The 19,799-nt window shown below is 46.7% G+C and overlaps 1 pseudogene; it reads left to right on the top strand.

Annotated features, from left to right (window-relative positions):
- Positions 1-270: 270 nt before the first annotated feature.
- On the top strand, positions 271-1,741 carry LOC116821865 (zinc finger BED domain-containing protein 5-like; annotated as a pseudogene).
- The last annotated feature ends 18,058 nt before the right edge of the window (positions 1,742-19,799 follow it).

Here is a 19,799-nt window from a genome sequence, read left to right as displayed (position 1 = left end):
GAGTCTTACACTGAACTTGGTTTTGCCAGTATCATCACCTCTGATCTTGAAAAACCGCAGTGCGTCATTTGCTGTGAAGTTTTGTGTGCTGAATCAATGAAACCATGCAAACTGCAGTGACATCTTGAAACTAGACATCCTGATCATAAAAATCAAAATGTGGATTTTGTCACACCAAGAAGAAGCAACAGAGAAGGCCAGGCTTGATGCTGATGAAAGTTTCTGATAGCAAACATCTTCAGATGTGGAGGCTTTTTATGTTGTGTCACTATGAATTGCCCATCCAAAAAGCCGCATACAGTAGGTGAGGAGCTTATTCTGCCAGCATGCAAAGATATTGTGGCACTTATGGTTAGCAATAATACTGCCAAAAAACCGCTTTCCATGTCTAATGATACTGTGAAATGCAGAATATGTGAGATGTCTGAAGAGATCAACAAACAAGTTATGCATGAAACTAAACATTCTGATTTCAGTATGTTCAGCCTGCAACTTGATGAAACTATTGATGTTACTCACTGCGTACAACTGATGGCATTCATAAGGTATTTTAATGCCGGGGACATTAAAGATGAGTTCTTATTCTGGGAACAACTTCAAACAACCACAACAGCACAGGCTATTTACAATAAAGTGAATGCCTTTTTCGAAAGCAATGGCATTGAGTGGAAAAATCTTCGTGGTATCTGTACCGATGGGGCTCCAGCAATGCTGGGTGCATGGTCTGGCTTTCAGCAGAAGGTAAAGTGTGTCTTGCTTAATGTTATTGTCATTCATTATGGAATCCATCGTCATATCCTATCTGCAAAGACATTGCCTTAATGCTGTGGTGGATGTTATACGAGCAGTGAACTAACTTAAAGCTCATGCTCTGAATAGTCATCTCTTTTGAGAGCTCTGCAATGAAATGAGTGATGAATATGAAGTTCTGCTTTTCCACACTCAAGTCCGATGGCTTTCTAGGGAACACAGATTAAAACACCTTTTTATACTTCATGAAAAGATGGCAGAGTTTTTCCTGTGAAAACAGAAACAAGAGCTGAACATAATGTTCAGTGACAAGAAATGGCTTCTCTGCTTGGCATACCTAGTTGATATCTTTGGTAGCCTTAATGATCTCAATCTGTCACTTCAGGGAAAACGTTCAACATTAGTAGACCTGTTTAATAAAATCAAAGCCTTCCAGATGAAGTTGTATCTGTGGTGCAGGAAGCTGGACACAGACAGATATGGCATGTTTTGGACACTCTCCTCGCTCAGCGAGGAGGAGGATGTTAACAATGATAGTGCTTTCAAGTCAACAATCAGTGAACATTTGAGAGCCTTTCCTGAAGAGTTCTCACACTACTTCCCAGCACTACCAGAAGCTCTTCATTCCCTGGTAAAGAACTCTTTCAGTGTGACAGCTGAGCAGTTACCCACTGACGATATTCACGCACAGGAACGGTGTGTTGACATGATCAATGATGCTGAAGTGAAAGCAAAATTCACACAGCTGCCTCCAAACCAGTTCTGGTGCTCAGTTGCAAGCGAATACCCACTGGTGTCTGAAATGGCCCGGAGAGTCCTTCTGCCATTTCCCACTACCCACGAATGCGAGAGTGGATTCTCCAGCCTTCTCACAATAAAGACAAAATCTCGAAACCGGCTTGACGTGAAGAACATCAGACTCGCCCTTTCTAAAACAACACCAAGAATAAAACTTCTTGTGTCAAATAAGCATCATCATCAATCTCACTGATTTTTGGCTGCTTCAGGTCATTAATTGTTGTCAAATATTAAAATAAAATTCTACTTAAAAATAACTTCCATTTATATTTAATTTGATAAAAATGTGTTTTAGTCTTAATTTAAAAGCAGTGAGAAAAGGTAAATTCATTTTAAGCAATAGGGTTTAAATGTAGTATTTATCATAGTATTAAATATAAAAAATGTGTTTTTAATGTCTAAGGGGGGTCACACTCAGAGGTTTGGTGTTCGAAATGGGTTACCAATACAAAATAGTTTGAGAACCACGATCTACAACCTATTCTGGAAAACGATCGCTCACTCTCACAGACCTTGGGAGACAGGCCAGTCCTTGCTTACAAACAGCCCCCAAACCTGAAGCAAGTACTCACCAACAATTACAAACCACACCACAGAAACACTAACCCAAGAACTTATCCCTGCAACAAACCCAGTTGCCTACTCTGTCCCCATATCTACTCTAGCGACACCATCAGAGGACTCAACCATATCAGCTACACCAATGGGGCTTATTCACCTGCACATCTATTAATGTGATATATGCCATCATGTGCTAGCAATTCCCCTCTGCCATGTACATTGGCCAAACTGGACAGTCTCCATGTAAAAGAATAAATGGACACAAATCAGACATCAGGAATGGTAACATACAAAAGCCAGTAGGTGAGCACTTCAACCTCCCTGGACATTCAATAACAGATTTAAAAGTAGCCATACTTCAACAAAAAAAACTTCAGAAAAAGACTTCAAAGAGAAACTGCAGAACTACAATTCATCTGCAAACTTAACACCATCAATTTGGGCTTGAATAGGGACTGGGAGTGGCTAGCTCACTACAGAAGCAATTTTCCCTCTCTTGGGACTGACACCTCCTCATCAATTATTGGGAGTGGACCACATCCACCCCGACTGAATTGGCCTTGTCAACCCTTGGTTCTCCATTTGTGAGGTAACTCCCTTCTCTTCATGTGCCAGTACATTTATGCCTGTATCTATAATTTTCACTTCATGCATCTGAAGAAATGTGGTTTTCTTTACCCACAAAAACTTATGCCCAAATAAATCTATTAATCTTTAAGGCGCCACCGGACTCCTCATTGTTTTTAAAGGTAACATCAGCTATGGGAACTATACTACATACAAAAAATTGCACTGATTTAACTAAATTGGTTGTTAAAGCTAGTGCTACCTCTGTCATGTACTTTTGTACCATATATGGACTGGTCAGAGCTTGCTTATACACACCAGATGTGTTCATCATCAGATACTTTAATGCTCTGCCTTGTCTAACTTGTGAGCTTAAACAAGGTGTCTGATACAGTACCACCTTGTGGCTGAACAGTATGATACAGGTTAACATTCCATTACACCTGCCCCTTTAAGTTCTACATTCCTACATACAATATTTATATTACCATGCCATCTTTAAAGTTCCGTACGTATCAGTCTTTAAGCATCTCTTAATCTACTGTTTTCTAATTACACAATGTATAATGCATAACTTGGTCATCTGGCTGTCCATTAGTTGCAACATCTGGCTGTGGTTGGTCTGGAATTCTTGAGTCCTCTTGTTCTACATCACCTTCTGTAGGGTTTGCTCTGTTGATTGTTGTTTCTTAGGAAAGAACTGTAGATGTTGATGGTTTCTGGTTAACCCTCCACTGTGGGTTTTGATCACAGATGATCTGGGTGCTGAATTTTTTTTAGGACAGCTGGAGTAGTCAAATTGGATTGGGAAAAAAGAATGGACATGACACTTACAAGGTTCTAGACCTGGCAAGTCTCTGAGTGATCTAAGTGCTCTTAAATTGAGGTTAGAGTGGTTAATATTGAGTTAGCTCAATTTCTTTTGTTATTACAAACAGGAATAATGCTTACTCAACTTTCTGAAGAGCACAATATCTATGGATGAAATCTATGGATGAACCAGAATTTATAGGCATTTGAAGGAAAACAGATTTTGGTATAGGTGAGTCCAACACCACACTAAGGTCTGGTCTACACTGTGTGCGTGTGTGGGGATCGATCTAAGTTATGTAATTTCAGCTACATCAGGCCTGGTCTACACTATGTGTTTATACCGATTTGAGCAGCATTAAATCGATTTAACGCCGCACCCGTCCACACTACGAGGCCTTTTAAATCAATAGAAAGGGCTCTTTAAATCGGTTTCTGTACTACTCCTCAATGAGAGGAGCAGTGCTAAAATCGGTATTGTCATATCGGATTAGGGTTAGTGTGGCCGCAAATCGATGGTATTGGCCTCCAGGCGGTATCCCACAGTGCACCACTGACCGCTCTGGACAGCTATCTCAACTCGGATGCACTGGCCAGGTAGACAGGAAAAGCCATTGTCACTTCTGTAGGGTTTCGCTTCGTGATTGTTTGTTCTTAGGAAAGAACTGTATGATTTGATGTTTTCTGGTTAACCCTCCACTGGGGTTTTTCTTGATCATCAGATGAGGATCTGGGTGCTGAATTTTTTTAGGACAGCTGTATATCAAATTGGATTGGGAAAAAAGAATGGACATGAACAAACTTAACAAGTTCTAGACTGGCAAGTCTCTGAGTGATTAAGTGCGTGCTAAGCTATTGAAGGGTGAGTGGTTAAGTATTTGAGTTATCGCCAATTTCTTTTGTTAGTTTGACCGAACATAAGTAATGCTTTACGTCAACTTTGTGAAGATCACAGTATCTATGGATGCTAATATATGGGATGACAGAATTTAGGTGCATTTGAAGGGAAATCTAGAATTTTGGTTAATAACGTGAGGTCAACGCGACACTAAGGTCTGGCTCGATGTCATGTGCTGCGTGTGTGGGATGTCTAAGTTATGTAATTTTCAGCTACATCAGGCCCTGGCTCTAGGACTATGTGTTTATAGCGGTTTGATTGTGACGCAGGGGTAGTTATATATTCTGTTATTTAACCGCTCGGGAGGCCGTGAACTACGAGGCCTTACACATAGAAAGCTCTTTAATGGTTTCTGTATACTCCTCAATGAGAGGAGCAGTGCTAAAATCGTATTTGTCATAGCTCGATTTAGGGTTAGGTGGTCGCAAATCGATGTATTGGCCTCCAAGGCGTTCCACAGTGCAGCACTGACCGCTTTCTGGAAGCTATGCTCAACTCGGATGCACTGGCCAGGTAGACAGGAAGCCCCGCGACTTTGAATTATTTCCTGTTGGACAGCGTGGAGCTCTGATAGCACAGGGTGACGCACGCAGAGCTTCACTCAGCACAGGCACAATGCAGTCTCCTGAAATAGAAGAAGAGTCCAGGCATGGACCGCACAGGAGGTTAAACTGGATCTATCGCTATATGGAGAGGAATTTCTGTGCTAACAAACTCTGTTCAAAAGACATATGAAAAAATATTTGAAAAAATCCAAGGCCATATGGAGAAAGGCCACACCAGGGACCAGTGCAGTGCAGAGTGAAGTGAAAGAGCTCAGACAAGCCACCAGAAAACCAAAAGAACAAAACGGAAGGTCTGGGGCAGCGCGAAAACATGTCGCTTCGTACACTGAGCTCATGCATTTTTAGGGGGCTGCGCACCCACTACCCACCCTGTCCTTGGATTTCCGTGGTGGGGTTGTATCTCAGCCATGGCTGGATTTGCAGACGGGGAGGGGAGGTGAGAAGGACAAGAGGAGGACGAGCTTGCAAGAGAGCACACAGCACTGGCGGCGCGCGGCGTGCCATACAGCTGGCGCTCACTTCATATGCTAAGCTACGCATTGTAGTGTTTTGTTGACCTTCTTCGCGGTGGGTCCTCTGACGGAATTATCTCCAGCCGTTCTCCAAGCCACCAGCTGGCGGGGTCACGACAGTGACTGCATTTGGAGCGATCCTTGTGAGTGTCCTTTGTTTAAATATAGAGGAACTTACACTGTTGTTACTATTTGGTGTTTTATAAAGGCCAACGCTTTTTAATTATTGTATTGTCCTTGTGAGGGTTGGGACTGTCATGATCGCGGCAGTAAAGTCTGGCAATTGTTTGTCAATTCTGGGGAGAGCGGAAGATCGCTCACAGGAGCGACATCTCAGAAGCGGCTCTGGAAGTATCGCTCCACAAAGCTTGTGGCACACGAAGGTTTCTGGGCAAGGCAGTGTCCGTGTCATCCACTCATAACGTTTATGACGACTTTACCAACACCATGTACTTGATTGTTACTAGATTCTTGTATTTCCCACTGCTTGACAAAGCATAGGCGGTGTACTGGTTCCAGGTGATTGCATGCGCATCCAGCAAGTAGTACATCCGTTCTTTTATCGTCTGTTTATCCTCAGCCGAGTGATTCGTCATACCCGTAACCCTGGTTGAAATTCAGAATTTACAAGGGCCAGATGATGCCATTTTTCCTTACTAGGGCTGTTCTTACATAGTAAATCCTTCTTGTATGTAAGGCAAGGTGGGGGGAATGAGGAAGACTAGCAACTTGAGTCTTTTTCAGGCGTTTAGCTCCAGGAATCTCCCACTACCAACCACGCGGTGAGTAGGAAAGGGAGTGATTAGGAGTGATCTCCATTATACCAGCCATCGCGGTGGGGGATGGGGGGTAAGAGGGAGGCGAGTTCCTCTTAGAAGAATAGGACGGGGGGGCATGGGGGTGGCGTGGCTTCTGCGAATGGAAGTGAAGGCTGCAGAAGCCGAAAGACAATGGCCTTACCAATGGCCGCATGCAAGCGGAGAGTCTGATGCGGCGTTACTCCTGTGTCCTGTCGAGATTGTGAGACACAGAGGTCCTAGGGCGAGCGAAATTAAGAATTCGAGAATGCGACCGCTTGATCGTGAAATCACATTGTGCGGGTGTAAGGTGCACAGTGTTTGATTCGACCGTTTTTTCCGCCTGGAAAGAGTAAACGCTAGTCTGTTCTGGCTAAATGCTAATTTTGTGAATATCTGCTCTCCTATTTTTCTCCTCCCTCATTGTTGCTATGCCCCTGCTATCAGTGATTTTTTTTTTTTTTTTTTTTTTGTGCTTTTCTAAGGCTCCTATCCTTCGCGAAGTTGATCTAGTCAAGATAAGGCGAGGAAGACGACGTACTTCGAGAATGAACATGTTCTCGGAAATCAGGAAGTAACTCGCATGAAAAGATCATCTGAAATGATGAAGGACGCGTCATTCGATAGACGGAAAGTAAGGCGCAATGAATCGGAGAAGAGGTCGCTCGAGATAAAGGCAGTGGCAGGAAGTATCAGGGGTGGCGGACGAAACGTTCTGGGCTTGCCTGCGTGTCAAACTGACAGTTTTGCGACGTACTTGGTGGAGCTCAGGAAGAGCAGCGGGATCACAGAGTGCTGCTGCAGCCTGTATCACGTAAACGCTCAGTACTACACTTCTAGGTGTCAGATCGTCCCTTGACGGCGCGTCTCCCCGCTGTGCTGCACTCTCTCGATGTGCTGAGAGGTTAATTGTGGGGGAAGGCTTTTTTGCAACACTGCCCACTCACCCCGTGCAAAGCTCGCAACCGGAAAGGTGTGTCAGTACAGTATGAAGATGATTTTATTGTGGATTTTTTTTTCCCTTCTATTCCTCCTCCCAAACCCTGGGAACCGTGCTATCTGTCGCAGTTCTCTCCCTTTTTTACTAATGACTTTTTAATAAAGGGGATAATGGGATTTTTAAACATAGTGACCTCTATATTGTTAGCTTAAGCACAAGGCACTGTAATTTCAAGTATGGCTGGGATGTGGGTTTGTACAGGAATGGATCGATCAAGGGCGGAGGGTTTATCAGGGGAAACAAAAACACTCAGAGTCTACACCATCAACTGAATCCATCGAGTGAAACTTGTTTTCAAAGCTTCTCTGATTGCAGCACCGCTTCTCAGTGTCTCTCTAATGCCCTGGTGTCTGGCTGTATGTAATCAGTGCCAGTGATTTGCCTCAGCCTCCCACCTGCATAAAAGTCTCCCTCCTTACTCTTCAAGGATTGTGGAGCGCACAGCAAGCCGCAATAACAAAGGGCATTGGTTTGGCTGAGTCTGAGCGAGTCAGTAATTGCCCAGTGCGCCTTTAATGGCCAAATTCAATTCTCACATCCTGCACTGCTCAGGACCAGTAGTTGAACCGTCCTTGCCACTGTTCAGCCAGGCTGCCCTGTATGGCTTCCATTAGGCATTCAAATCCCAACGTTATTTTCTTGGTCTGGGAAGTAAATCTGCTGCAGCATTTTTAAAACAGAGCAGTGCTTCTGAAGATGCGAGCGTCATGAACCTTCTGGCCATCCCACGTGATGTTGTGAAGACGATCTTGATCACCGGTGCTTGCAGCCCCATTGAAAAGTGCCCTTGCGGATTTACGTATAGATGGCCTGGTGCTTCCGGTCTAAGATACGGGATACTGGGGTTCCATCTATGTCCCCCCACACAGTTAGGAATCCCACTGCTATCAAAGTCCATCACTATGCCCTGTAGTTTCCCACGATCACCAACCTTTGTAGCAGCACTGTGATTGCTTGGCTACTTGCATCACAGCAGCCCCACAGTAGATTTTCCTCTAACTCCAGAATGATTCACTCGGACGACACCGTTAGTTGTCTGGCGTTGCAAGCTTCCAGAGGGCTTATGCCTATCGGTGGCGCTCTCCCACTTCTGGTGAGAGCTTTTGCTGGCTCATGTTGGTAATTGGAGGGGTCTTCAGGTGTAGTGGAAGAAGCGGGAAGTCACAAGTTCCATGAAAGTGCTTCTTACGGCATGGCGAAAGTTTCGCAGCGACTCGCGGATAGGTCAGCCACATGCAAACTATGTCGGGGTCGCCGACGAGTCTGTGCTTGTGTCGCCACGGCCGTGGTCCCAGACAATACGGGCAGTTTAACGAACTGGGCTAGAACCTGCCTCATTACCAGCAGGATCTCCAAGGCGCAGGGGCCCGTGGTTTGAGATAATTCAGTGTCCATGTCCTCATCAATCTCGTCGCCGCGCTGCCGTAGCCGCTTCCTCTTTGCCTGCCTTTGCAGTTCATGGTTCACCATAGACTGCACGAGAATGCGCGAGGTGTGTACAACGTTCATGATCGCAGTGTTGATCTGAGCGGGGTCCATGCTTTCTGTGCTATGGGGTCTGCACAGTCCACCCAGGAAAAAAAGGAGTGAAATGTTTGTCTGCTGCTTTCATGAAAGGATGGGTGAAGCTGTACCCAGAACCACCCGTGACAATGATTTTTGCCCCATCAGGCATTGGGCTCTCAACTCAGAATTCCAAGGGGCGGGGGAGACTGCGGGAACTATGGAATAGCTATGAGATAGCTACTCAGTGCAACGCTCCAGAAATCGCCGCTAGCCTCGGACCATGGATGCACACCGCCGAATTAATGTGCCTAGTGTGGCTGCGTGCAATCGACTTTATACTATCTGTTTTATAAAACCGGTTTATGATAAATCGGAATTATCCCACAGTGTAGACATACCCTCAGTAACATAGCTGAAGTCACCATACTTAAACCTACTCACCATGGTGTCTTCACTGCAGTGAGTCAACTGCTGCCGCTCCCCTGTCGACTCTGCCTGCGCTTCTTGTGGCGGTAGAGTATAGGAGTAGACAGGAGAGTGCTCAGGGGGTCGATTTATCGCGTCTAGAGTAGAGGTGATAAATCAGTTCTTGCTGGATCAATCGCTGCCCCCATGGGTAGTGTAGACGTACCCTTAGAGTCCAACCCTGCAAATACCTACATGAGTGACTTAATTGTGTGAGCAGTCCCAGGCATTGATCGTATGAAACACTGATAAAGGAGCTAAAAAAATCTGGAAGCTCCTCCTTCATGATGCAACTGCAAGCTGCAACTACAAATGAGTTGATACTCTACTACGTTGTCACTTTTTGAAACAAGAGTGTTAGGGTCAGTGGAGCCAGTATATTTGATTCCTTAGCTAAAAGCGCCCCCTAGTGTCTTTAAAGTTTTCTTTTATTCCCCAATAGCCATTTAGCCTTGTTCTGCACCACATTAAGGTGACGCTAATAGCTGCACGTGCTCTAGATAGACTGAAACTAGTTTAAGGTAATTTGATTTAAGGGAGGGTTAATTTGGTAATTTCTTGAAATAAGTTATACCAATTTAAGCAAGGAGTAAACTGGTTTAAGTGCATCTAAACAGGGTATTTGTACCAGTGTGACTAGATGACTTTAAAACCAATTTTCTTGTATACACAAAGCCTAATGCATGAGAGTGATTAGCATGAGTACAAAACACCTTTCAAGGTGAAGCTTAAGAAATAGGACTAAACTGAGCCATATGACCAAAACTGGTATTGGCTTTAAAAAAGAAAGTCCACGCTACCTTAAATAAAATTCAGTCTGCCACTTTACAGGAAGTAAAGTACACAAGGTGATCATGGCTTCTCAAACAAAAGAGCAAAGCATTCTGAACAAGCTGTGAGGGCTGCTTTTCTCCCATACTGGTCCAAGTCTATGCATACATGCCTATTTCAGAATAAAAGCGGTTAAAGCTTTTCTAGTTGAAGCTGGTTTGTTACCAATGTTAACCAAATAAGTGCATTTAGCTAGATCATTGTTAGCCACTCTTATTCTGAAATAAGAATGTCCACATCTGGACTTAACCAATGAAAGGTGTGAATTAACAGATTTAGTTATTTCAGTGCAAGTTTGTATGGAGATCAGCCTTAAGTGATAGAGAAGCCCTGCTAAGGAGACTGGAAAGGGGAAATTACAGTAATTTAGCCTTGGGGTCAGGAAGACGTGTTTCTTCTGAGGTTGTCATCAGACTAAATAAGGACACAACGGGGAATTCATGGCCTGGGCACCCTGCAAGCACTTTGCACTGGTTCTGCCAGTGTAAAATGGCTGCAAAGCAGCTGTAAGTCTCTGCTATGGAGTATTCCTGGTATAGGGAGCATTGCCTGCATCAGGGGGATGAATTGGCCCCTGTCTTCTCCAGGATACTGCAGGTGCAAGCTGCTTTGCCATCAGGGTCCCTGCACTGGGATGTGCCCTGGCTCAGGGTTTAATCTGGGCCACCTTGGGCTAACAGTATCTGAAAAACACCTTAGTACCAAGTACAACACCACGTGGGACTTTCCATGGGAAGCAGCTGGCCTTAAGTGGCATCCATTACCTGACTCTGCCGCTGGGGAAATCCTCTAAACAAGAGGGGACATGAAGGAAGAGAGAATCTTCACAGTGACCACCCAGTACAACAGCCACATGAAGGTGAAGGTGAGCTGAAATGCTTTGCATAATGGAAAAAAACCACCCCAAATGGCGGGGGTGTGTCCGAGTGATGAATGAATAGGCTTCATAATAGTAAATAAAGACATTTTAAAGGTCACCTGAACGGCTTTAAAAGTCTAATTTGAGCACTTAATTTTATTCTTGCCAAAATGAGGCCACATGTTCTCTGAAGAGTTTGGGACTGTCACCCTCTGGCACTGCCGAACTCCCTTAAAGAGCTGCAACACACCTTTGGGCAGCTGCCCCTATATTCCATCCAAGGCTGCCCAGTCTAGTCTGGTCCTCTTGCTACCATGCTACCTCCCAGCTCCTCCCAAGCCTCCTTGATTCCCCCTCACCCCGTCTCACTACCCTTTCTCCTACTTCACAGCAGCCCAGTGTCCTGTCTAGCTCCCTTTTAGGCCTCTCTTTCCTCTAATGCTCCCAGTTCACCATCATCCCAGTTCAATGGAGTCTAGCTTCCAGACTGCCTCCACACGATCACCTCAAAACAGTTTCTGCTCCACCTAAATCCCCTCTGGGCCTCTGAGCTACATTTATCACCTGATCCAAACAGCCTCTCAGTTGACTCTTCTAGCCCATTTACTGCTCCAGCCTTCTACCTCCCACTTCCGATCTTTCTCCTTCGAAGGGTACGTCTACATTACGGGATTATTCTGATTTTACATAAACTGGTTTTGTAAAACACATTGTATAAAGTCGAGTGCACGCAGCCACACTAAGCACATTAATTCGATGGTGTGCGTCCATGGTCCGAGGCTAACGTCGATTTCTGGAGCATTGCACTGTGGGTAGCTATCCTGTAGCTATCCCGTAGTTCCCGCAGTCTCCCCGGCCCTGGAATTCTGGTTGAGAGCCCAATGCCTGATGGGGCAAAAATCATTGTCGCGGTGGTTCTGGGTACAGCCTCACCCCTCTTGTGAAAGAAGCAGACAACCATTTCGCGCCTTTTTTCCTGGTGAACTGTGCAACGCCAACAGCACAGCAAGCATGGAACCTGCTTCAGATCAATACTGCAATAGTGGACGTTGTAACACCTCACGCGTTCTCATGCAGTCTATGCTGAACCGGACCTCAAAGCCAGGCAAGGAGGGAGCGGCGGCTATGGCCAGCGAGGGTGACGAGAGTGATGAGGACATGACATAGAATTATCTCAACCACGGGCCCCCTGCGCTTTGGAGATCCTGCTTGTTAATGCGGCAGGTTCTAGCCATTGAACCCGATTTTGGGCCGGGAAACAAGCACAGACGGTGGGACCGCATAGTTTTGCAGGTGTGGGACGATTCGCAGTGGCTGCGAAACTTTCGCATGCGTAAGGGCACTTTCATGAACTTTGTGACTTGCTTTCCCCTGCCTGAAACGCCATATACCAAGATAGAGCAGCTCTCACAGCTGAGAAGCGGTGGCAATAGTCTCTGGAAGCTTGCAACGCCAGACAGCTACCCGGTCAGTCGGAATCAATTTGGAGTGGGAAAATCTACTGTGGGGGCTGCTGTGATGCAAGTAGCCAAAGCAATCACTAAGCTGCTGTTTACAAAAGGTTTGTGACTCTGGGAAACGGCAGGTCACAGTGGATGGCTTTGCTGCAATGGGATTCCCTAACTGTCGGAGGGTTGATAGATGGAACCCATATCCCTATCTTGGCACCGGAGCACCAGGCCACCCAGTAACTAAACCGCAAGGGGTACTTTTCAATGGTGCTGCAAGCACCGGTGGATCACAAGGGACGTTTCCCAACATCCAGTGGGATGGCCAGGAAGGGTTCATGACACTCGCGTCTTCAGAAGTACTGCTCTGTTTAAACTGCTGCAGCAAGGAATTAACTTCCCAGACCAGAAAAATAACAGTTGGGGATGTTGAAATGCCTGTAGTTATCCTGGGGGCCCAGCCTACCCTTGATGCCATGGCTCATGAAGCCATACACAGGCAGCCTGGACAGTGGTCAGGAGCTGTTCAGCTACAGGATGAGCAAGTGCAGGATGGTGGTAGAATGTGAATTTGGCCATTTAAAGGCGCGCTGGGGCACATTACTGACTCGCTCAGACCTCAGCCAAACCAATGTCCCTTTGTTATGGCTGCTTGCTGTGTGCTTCCACAATCTCTGTGAGAGTAAGGGAGAGACCTTTATGGCGGGGTGGGAGGCTGAGGCAAATCACCTGGCCGCTGATTACGTGCAGCCAGACACCAGGGCGATTTAGAAGAGAACACCGGGAAGTGGTGCGGCGTCAGAGAAGCTTTGAAAACGAGTTCTCATCATGGGCCAGGGTACGGTGTGACTGCTGTGTTTGTTTCCCCTTGATGACCGCCCCCCTATTGATGACTCATTCGCTGTAAGCAACCCACCTTCCCCCTTTGATTACAGCTTGCTTAAGAAATAAAGTCACTATTGTTTAAAAATCATGTATTCTTTATTAAAAGTCATTCCCTGTAAGCAACCCACCCTCCCCTTCCGATTACAGCTTGCTTAAGGAAATAAGTCACTATCGGTTTAAAAATCATGTATTCATTACTAAAAAGTAATTATAAAAAGGAGAAGAACTGACAAGGTATCCCGGGTTGTGTTTGGGAGGAGGATAAGAGGGAAGGAAAAGGCCATTAACACATTTCAATGTAATGACAGCTTTTGGTTTGGACTGTCATGGGGAGGAGTGGGGCGATGCCACGAAGCCTTCCCCCATAGCGTTCTTACACGTCTGGGTGAGGAAGATAATGGAAATGGTGATGGTGAGGGTGGTTACACTGGGGCTGCAGTGCACTCTGTGACCCCTCTGCTCTTCCTGAAGAATCACAAGATGTCGGAGGATATCAGTTTTGATCACGCAGCAGCTCCAGCGTTGCATCCTGCCACCGCTGATCTTTCATGCCTGCACCTCTGATCTTCCTGCTGCCACCTCTCATCTCGAGTGTCTCTCTCCTCTCCTCACGTTCACTGGCATCTTTTCTGTAATTTGATACCATGTCCTTCCACTCATTCAGATGAGCTCTTTCATTGCGGTTACTTCCGATGATTTCCGAGAACTTTCGTCTCACGTCTTCTTTTTCCTCTGCCTTATCTGAGCTAGCCTTCGGAATGGAGTAGGGTAGACTTGAAAAATGTGCAGCTGATGATAGGGAGGGAAAAAGGGAGAAGAGTATTCTAAAAAGAATACATTTTACAGAACAATGGTTAACTCTTTCACCAGTGAACAACACTATTTACCTTTACATAGCACATGTGTGATTTCACACAAGTCGCATTTTGCAATCTTAATATTGAGTTGCCTGTGGCATCTAGTGTTAATATCTCCAGATGCGGTCCAAGCATCAGATTCAGCTATGCATGTGCCATGGTAGGCCATTGCTTTCGGCTTCTCCAGCCTTCATATTACCACAATGCCTCTGATGCTTCTTCTGCTCTAACATGCAGCAGCAGCAGAAGCCACCCCCCCAATCCAATTCTCTAGGATGATTACTTTACCCCCTCCCTCACGCATGGCTGGTATCATGAAGATGACTGCTAAATCATCCCCTTTCCTGCCCACTCGCGTGGCTTGGTAGCTGGAAGTTCTTGCTAGCCCAACGCTAAAAGTCAGTGCTATCCTTCCTCCCTCCCCACTTGTCACGTCAAGAAGGATTTCTTGTAAGAACGAGCCCTGTAGGCAAATGGCCATCTCGTCCCCTTAATTCAATCCGATTTCAAGCCAGGTTCCATGAGCGATATCACTCTGCTGAGGATAACAGAGGAGATAGAACGGATTGTTTTTCGAATGTACCAGCAATCACCGGGACAACACAGACTATGCTTTGTCATGCAATGAATCCGATTACTTGCTACATGTGCATGGCGTGGTAAAGTGTCCTAACTATGTGTGATGGAACAAGGCTGCCTTGCCCAGAAACCTTCGCAAAGCTTTTGGGTACCTCCAGGAGCACTTCATGGGCAATGTCCGTGGAAGGATTGTCCGCTCCATCCCCAGACATGTGAACAAACTTTTCCCAGTAAACTTTAATGCCCGCGAATGCATCCAAGCCCTCATGGCAATCTAATTAATAAAAACGCTTGGCTTTTAAACACATGGTTTTATATTTACAAAGGTACACTCACCAGAGGTCGCTTCCATAGCTTCACTGTCTGGCGCTAGTGTTGGGGGCTGGAGGGAAATCCGATTGGGTCACAAAAAGCTCCTGGTGTTGGGCTAACGGAAGTGCTGTGTGCTTTCTGCCAAGGTCGTCCTCCCTTCTCCTCCTCCTCCTCATTCCCCCTCCGCAGAATCTCTCAGCCTAGGGTTGAGATTACAAAATCGCCCAACCACAGAATCCACGACAGGGATGGGGTAGTGGTGCGCAGCCCCTAAAATTGCATTTGCAGTCAGCATAGAGTGGCATTGTTTTTTTCGGCCCTGACCCAGACTTTCCGTTTGCTTGCTTTGGTTGTTGGTAGATCTTTCTAGCTCCTTGCAACTTTCCACTCCTGCAACTGCACTGGAGTCCTTGGTGTGGCCTTTTCCATCATAGCCTTGGAAATTTTTCAAATATTTTTCATCTTCGTCTTTTGGAACAGAGTGTGTTAGCACAGACATCCTCTCCCCACTATAGCGATCAGATCCAGTACCTCCGCTGCGGTCCTTATACTGGAGCTTTTTCGATTCTCAGCGAGAACTGCATTGCTCCTGTGCTGATGAGCTCTCGTGGTCACCTGTGCTGAATCAGAGCTCCTCGCTGGCCAAACAGAGAAATAAAATTCAAAAAGTTCGCGGGGCTTTTCCTGTCTACCTGGCCGTGCATCGAGTTCAGATTCGCTGTCCAGAACGGTCAGTGGTGCACTGTGGGATACCGCCTGGAGGCCAATACCATCGATTTGCGGCCACACTAACCCTAATCCGATATGGTAATACCGATTTTAGTGCTACTCCTCTCGTCGGGGAGGAGTACAGAAACCGATTTAAAGAGCCCTTTATAACGATATAAAGGGCCTCGTAGTGTGGACGGGTACAGCGTTAAATCGGTTTAGCGCTGTTAAAATCGGTTTAAACGTGTAGTGTAGACCAGGCCCAAGCCTCTTCCTGTCTCCTCTAGCTGCCACTTCATCCAATTCCAATGGCTCACTCATTCTGCACAAGGACTGGCAGTGAAATATGCTGTACACGGGCCCTTCAGTTCTGAGGTGAAGGCAACCCATAGTGCACTGGGCCAGGGAAGCTCCGTAGCTACCGTATTAGGTAATAGTACTATAGTCAGTGAGGAGTCTTGCACACTCGCTGTGCTGCAGCATCCGGGGATTGACTTGTCCCCTGGTGTGGGTTAATTAGAGGCCAGTCTTGCCCACCTCCACTGCAGTGGCTGCTGTAGGAGTGTTATTTCTATCACCATACAGATAAAAGATAGTCCCTTCCCAGAGATGTTACAGATGAGTGAGAACGTCTGATTGCTCCTGTGCTGGCTAAAATATGATTAATTTTTTTTTTTAGTAATCAGTCTAACTTCGGAAAATTATTCAGCAGAAAAATACCCATCCTCTAATCTTACATAACGTAGTGCAGCAGCCAGTGAGTGGGACTCTTTTGGGGGGCAATTAATTTTACAATAGTGTTTAGAATCTCTCCCTGGTGAGGTGAAGTGTATTTGAATCACACATTCCATCTCCACAGTCAAACTGTTGCAGCTCCTGGCCTTCTCCTGGTGCCTACTTGGGCCTTGCAGCACATAGGCACCGACTCTGTGGAGCACTCATGGGGAAAAATTGGTGGGTGCCCTGCACCCACCAGAAGCTCCCCACCCTGCCCCAGCTCACCTCCACCTCCTCCCCTGAGCATGCTGCCATGTCCTGCTTCTCTCCTCTCCCTCCCAGCTGTTTTGCGCGGCAAGCAGTGGGAGGGAGGGGGAGGAGGAGGAACGCGGCGTGCTCGGGGATGGGTCCGGGGTTGGGATTCGGGGAATGATCCAATGGGGCAGGGAGAGGCAGAGTTGGGGCGGGGCCAAAGGGGCGTGAGCACCCACCGGCGCCAAGGAAAGTTGGCACCTGTGCCTTGCAGTGAAAGTGAGCGAGGAGGAGAGTGAGCAACTGAGAGAGCAGGGGGATGCAGTGAGCAGTGGCAGGGCCTGCAGAAGAGGCAGGGCCTCAGAGCAGGAAAAGGGTGTTTGGTTTTCTGCAATTAGAAAGTTGGCAACCCTACCCCCACCCTGGGGGAAGGAAGACAGTTGGGAACTCCTGTCAGTAAGCTCCAGGAAGGGGACAGAGAGGCTGACAGTCTGAGCCTGGCTGAAGAGGAACAAGTGTGTGCTGGTAAAAAGAAAGTTACTTGCCCCCCTCTAGGGAATCTAGCTCTCTAAGAAAGATTAGCTGGACTAGAGACTGAAAACCAGTGTGACCAGAGCTGTTGAGTCTGTGAGCCAAGAGGGGCTGCTGGTTATTTACTGATGAGAAAGGGGGAAGGAGAAGAATAAGACTGGTAAGGAAGAAACAGAAGCCATGGATTATGTCTTTATGTTGATTTAGTTGTTTTAGTTGTTTTGGTTGTTGATCAAGAGTGTCCCCTGAATAAGGGATTGACTGAGGCAAAACCCTGGGCAGAGTTTGATTTATATGATGGGGGAAACTGAGGCACGGCACAGGGCTTGGCCTGGGACAACTCTCATGGTCAGTACACTTCTTTCTTCCTTTCTCTGTCTGCTTGGTGTGTTTTACATCGGGATGTTCAAGGACACGGGTCTCAAACATGCGGCCTGCTGGGTTATTTTCTGCAGACCCCTCTCCACCCTCCCCCAGGGTTTAGCTAGAGCGGCTCTGGCCTAACTCACACCGGGGGCAGGGCAGGTTCCCTGCCTGCCTGCCTTGCCCCCGCGCTGCTCCGGGAAGCTCCGGAACCTGGGGAAGAAGGAGTGTAGGGGTGTGTGTGGCTGTTGCTTCAGGCACTGCCCTCAGCAGCTCCCATCGGCTGCGGTTCCCCATTCCCATGAGAAGCCTGCCCTGCCCCCAGTGTGAGTTGGGCCGGAGCCCGCCCCCTGAACCTCTCCTGCATCCCAACCCCCTGCCCTGAGTCCCCTGCCACACCCTGCACCCCAACCCCCTGCCCTGAGCACCCTGCTGCACCCTACTCCCTGACCCCCTGCCCTGAGCCCCCTGATACACCCTGAACCCCGACCGCCTGCCCTGAACCCCCTGCTGCACCCCTCACCCCTCCTGCACCCCACACCCCAACTCCCTGCCCTGAACCCCCGCCACACGCCTCCTGCACCCCCTGGGGGCAGGGAGGGGGGGCGGAGTTGGGGTGGGAATTTCGGGAAAGGGATTGGAATGGGGGCAGGGAAGGGGTGGAAAGAGGCAAGGCAGGGGCAGGGCCTCATGGAAGAGGTGGAGTGGGGGCGGGGCTGAGGGGGTCGGGAGGAGGTGTCAGTAAATGCGGCCCTTGGGCCAATGGACTAGTTTCCGTGTGGCCCTTGTGGTCATTTGACTTTGAGACCCCTGTTCTAGGACTTACTGTACCAGCAGCTACCTAAAATCACAATAGTTTAACTTTAAATACTGTATTTACTATTAGTAGATTAAATGACTAGCAAACGAAAGCCTTAAAAAGCAGCTTGACTTTCACTAACCTAAAGTGTAATGATTTCACAGCTAAAAAATAAAGAGAATGTAGATTATAGTATTCAAAAATCAATCTCTTAACCACTAGTGTCTGTTTACTCTGTGACTCATTTACCTAGATAGAAAATTAGTATCTGTAAAGCAGATGCTAGCCAGACTGATCACCAAGAAAACTTTCTCTGTGCAGTTAATGATATCAGTTCTCTCCTTTAATGATTCCCTAAGCCTGTTTACGTTCAAAATAATTCCATTATTCATTACGTAAACAAAATAGCCCAAGGGCCTTAACTACTGTGCAGTTGCTAAGTGACACACATATATCGCTTGAAGACTGTAGCTACTTCCATTGTTCTACTGTCAGCTAGTACAGTGATTCCATCTTTGTGGTTAAAAACATTTATTCAGTTTGTCTGAGAAACAGATTGTATTGTTTATTATCTGAAGATTTCATTGCTGTTGGAGTGTTATTCATTCCTTCATGGCATGTCCACTGTTTGAAATCCAGGTGCTCCTAGATCAGGTGCCTTAACAACAGACAAGTTCTCAGTGGCACACAACATCAAAAGCTGGGTGATCTTGTTCTTTGGGTAACCTGAGCCAAAGGGACCTATCACAGCTTCATACCCAGTTCAATTGCAGCCAGTCATAGCATGGAAATCTGAGCACTAACAGTGTGTTGAAATCTCCCCAGGTCTTTGGTGTATAGAAATGCCAGCAAACTCAGACCATAGACCGGTTGCTTGGCTCTGTCACTGCATTTTCCACCTCCTCACAAACCACACATCTACCAACAATACAATGTCCAGCGTCTGAGGACCTGTTGAAATGGTGAAGTACACAGGCCATCGAGGAACACATATAGCCTCGGTACTCTCTTGGACAACATGGAGCTCACCTGGAGCGGTATATATGCGATAGTCCAATGGTGGCATGTGATGATCAGCTTCAGGTGGCAACACAAGAAACTCTGACTTTCTGAAGAGGCCTTTGATATATTAGCACAAAAGGCAAAGCCATGCAAACTGAGATGTCCACGGACATAAATAACTAAAAGGCATTTTTCCAGGCTTTGGCAAAACATGATAGCAAGGTCTGTCAGCTCCTTAGCTGACAAAACAGAGGATGGCCTAAACAACAGCGATGTGAGTCTTGCCTACAGAGCTATCACGCACTTGCCTGGCACCCATAAACAGCTTTCTAACATCCTCATTATGAAACTAGACAACTCCCCCTGCTCAACCATGGATGGCATCCTTGATATATGGAAAATGCATTATGGAAGCATAGAATCATA

Source organism: Chelonoidis abingdonii, chromosome 1 (genome assembly GCF_003597395.2).
Source record: "Chelonoidis abingdonii isolate Lonesome George chromosome 1, CheloAbing_2.0, whole genome shotgun sequence".
Classification (NCBI taxonomy): Eukaryota; Metazoa; Chordata; order Testudines; family Testudinidae; genus Chelonoidis; species Chelonoidis abingdonii.
Note: the sequence above shows the minus strand (reverse complement) of the source record. Positions and strands in the feature narration are given on the sequence as shown.